General features: G+C 38.5%; 1 long non-coding RNA gene across 1 annotated transcript; it reads left to right on the top strand.

Moving 5' to 3' along the window:
• Window positions 1-771: 771 nt before the first annotated feature.
• On the top strand, window positions 772-2,676 carry LOC114451037 (uncharacterized). The gene is made up of 3 exons (XR_003672160.1): window positions 772-929; window positions 1,381-1,474; window positions 2,491-2,676. It is a non-coding gene; the product is annotated as an uncharacterized LOC114451037 (long non-coding RNA).
• Window positions 2,677-3,506: the final 830 nt, after the last annotated feature.

Genomic DNA, 3,506 nt, shown 5'->3' with positions numbered 1-3,506 from the left:
AGAGTCAACAGGCAGGGAGAAATTCAGAGGGGGGGGGGGGGGGAGTGTTTTCTCAAATATCTGCAAGTACGTTTTAAGGTTTACTTCACCTTAATTTCGAACCACTGTTATTGAAAACCATCCATGCAGAAAACACAGGAACAAGAAAACAGATGCTCTGCAGAAGTCCCAACTGTATCGCAAGACCCTGAATGTCTGCATCATTTTTAAATGTCTATGTGTAACACTAACTTTACTTGACTTTAGGTTTGCACTACACACATTAGGATTTTGACCCTTATTATGCTCCTACAGATAATGCTATGTCACATATTCCCAATGAATCTGTACAATCAATGGGGTTATAACTGACTAAAATTTGATTACTGGATTGCACTCTATAACACCACCACCTTGTGGATTTAGATACAGCTTATTTTCCATATTTTTCACATTTGCACATGTGCTGCTGCTGCTATTGTCAGCGACTATATGAAAAGCTTATAAACCGCATTGTATTCAGGTCAGATGTTATTAGCTAAATGAGACTTACATGACTTATACAACAAAATGTCTTCAATAAAGGAAGGGTTGTTTAAAGTTTATTTAAAAAACGTTATTTGAATACTTTAATTAAGTCTTTTACCGTGTTTTGGTGAGTGCACATTTATTTTAATATAAAGCATTAGATATATTTCTGATCAAACCTCCATAAAAATGGTCTTACCTTGCCTCTGTAGTAAGCATGGAGCCTGCTGCGCTTTTTCTGCGCATTTTAGCGCACCCTCCACCCGCTTTACAACGTCCATATCCCACAATTCCTGCGTAGGAGAGCCATTCATTAAGCCACAGCAAACACTGCAAAGCAGCTAAAATGTCAGACAAGAAGCAGCCCGTCGACCTGGGCTTACTGGAGGAGGATGATGAGTTTGAGGAATTCCCAGCCGAAGGTAAATGATATAAGTCTCATGTGTAGTCATATTACTCTTGTTGTCTTTTTTCTATAGTCGTAACTGTTGCGACATTTTTTGGTTATGGGCCCAGCAGCAGTGACTCAGCTAGCATAGCCACATTAGCATTAGCGTTATCTGGCAAAGTTGCTGGGAAATCACATTACTGTGGGTTTCTGGTGTACTCCATCGGTCGAATAACGCTTTAAATCTGTTGGAAAAGGCGATGTTAGTTTACCGTGGTAGCAATGTCTTTTGTCATTTTTACTGCGCATGTTCTAGTTCTTACGTGCTAAAGCTAATGTTAGCTAGCTAATATAGCTCCAGCTAACAAGCTAAAGCGTCAAGGTAAACAGTACAGCGTCAAAGCGTGTGTGTGTTTGTGTTTTGTGAGAGTTTAATTTAAAGCTATGACTGTAGTTGTATCTATATATTATGCTTTAATTTCCAGACTGGACGGGGCTGGATGAGGATGAAGATGCTCATGTTTGGGAAGACAACTGGGACGATGACAATGTAGAGGACGATTTCTCCAATCAGCTGAGGTAATCTGATTATTCAGTACAACTCAAATTATTTGGCTATGCTTGCGAGAATCATTAGTCACTTGATCTCTGAATTTCTTTAAGTCTGTTTCGCTTCTCGGATTCCAATGGCATAATATGTTATTTACCTGGGGATTCACTTGTTTAAGATTGCTGTGCTGTAAATTTGAATAGATTACATGTTTCATATGTTGAAGTCAATTTATGCAATGAATCTTCATAAATAATCTGTCTTAACCAATATCTCAACACAGCTACAATCATTATTACAGGAATTGATCAGAAATGAAAATATAGGCCTTGTAAGTTTTATTGGCATCATCAGCATTTTAAATGTAGCGATTGTATGTCCTTACTACTCTATAACATTGGCTTGATGTAGTTGAAAAAGATTTAAGTAAACGTGCCATTAAAACCTTTTATACAGAAGAAGGCTGGAATTGTGGCACAGTGACTGCTCACCACTGCGTTGTCTTTTAAGAAACTACTTATGTTAACCTGTGGCATGGAAACTGCAGCAAAATACATTGCACCTGCCACGCTGCTGCTCTAGCAGTGCTCTCTCTTCAGCAGCTAAAATGTCTGTTACTTTTATTGGCTCATTGCGTATTTAATAGAACAGTGTCACACATTATTTCAAAAGACAAAAGATTACACACATAATAACCAATAACTGTTGATAGATAAGTGGCAGCTTTGTTTTCATCTGAGTACACTTTAGACAGTAATATGCTATTGTTTTATTTAGGCCAATTACAATAGCCATACTATTAAGTTGTTTCTTAAAGATATCATTATTGTTAAAGGGCACAGCGGCTATATATATGTGTAATCATCAAATCCATAGCTGCATGCATTATGCAATATTTTTATATATATATATATATATATATTTTTTTCACTCACATCTCTTAATGGTTCTTACAATCAATAGCAGAGGGTACTTATGCCTCAACCACCCACCTGTAATCATCTCTGCTGACTTGATCTTTCTATTTTCCTTTTCCTCCCTGCAGAGCGGAGCTTGAAAAACATGGTTACAAGATGGAGACATCATAGAGGCTGACAAGCCCTCTCAGTATTCAATGACATTGGATATGGACACTTATATTACTGGCTGGCCACACACACCATGAGATTTGAGGATGTTCATTTTTTTTTGTAAGAAAAATTGATGGAAGTAAAGTGTTGGGAGGAAACAGTTTGAGTGTTGTTTGTTTTTAAAATGTTTAGATGATGGCATTTATAGATAATAAATTTGCCATTGTTTATGCATTACACTTTAGTTTCTGTGTTTGTGTGACATTTGCCTAATAAGTAGTCATTTAATTTAGTTGAAAGTGAGCTGAACAATATATACATCATAACTGCCTTCTATCTTCCATTCATGCAGCATAGGCAGAGGTTGTTACCAGATTTCAGCTTTATTCTTACATACACTTATTTTTGTGGTTATGGAAGATGACTTGGGGTTTGGCTAAAAATATCTGCAAATTACAGTCTTTGTAACCGCTGTTGATCTCTGCAGAAGCACGCCTGCCAAGTCAACACAATCTACCTGTAATGGGCAGCCTGTTATTGCCCTCTGACACATTGTGCATTTATTTTGGACAACATGAATTTTGCATGATATTACTTGAGTTCAAGTGCTCAACAGATATTCACGATCATATCGGAGCAGCTGTACTTATGTGAAAAGCTCTGTTTATTGAAACTGTCAAAGTCATGTCTGCATGATAGAGGAAGAGTGAACAAAAGTGTACACGAGAAAATGGAGATATACATAAGCTGCATACAGTAGAAGCATACACAATGCATACAAATGTGTAAGTGTGTTTGGCGGTGTATGCTACACACATGCAGAGGCAGTTCCTCTGCACCGTGCGGTATAACAGCCCCCTTCCCTCTCAGCCTCGCAGCGCTGGGCCGAGTCCCTGAAGGAGAGATTATCCACTGCCGTGTTTGTCAGAGACAAGAGAGGGGGTCTCAGCATGGGGCCTCCAAGCCTGCCTTGCCTGGGCCTGCCCCTACT

Source organism: Parambassis ranga, chromosome 2 (assembly GCF_900634625.1).
Source record: "Parambassis ranga chromosome 2, fParRan2.1, whole genome shotgun sequence".
Lineage (NCBI taxonomy): Eukaryota > Metazoa > Chordata > Actinopteri > Ambassidae > Parambassis > Parambassis ranga.
Note: the sequence above shows the minus strand (reverse complement) of the source record. Positions and strands in the feature narration are given on the sequence as shown.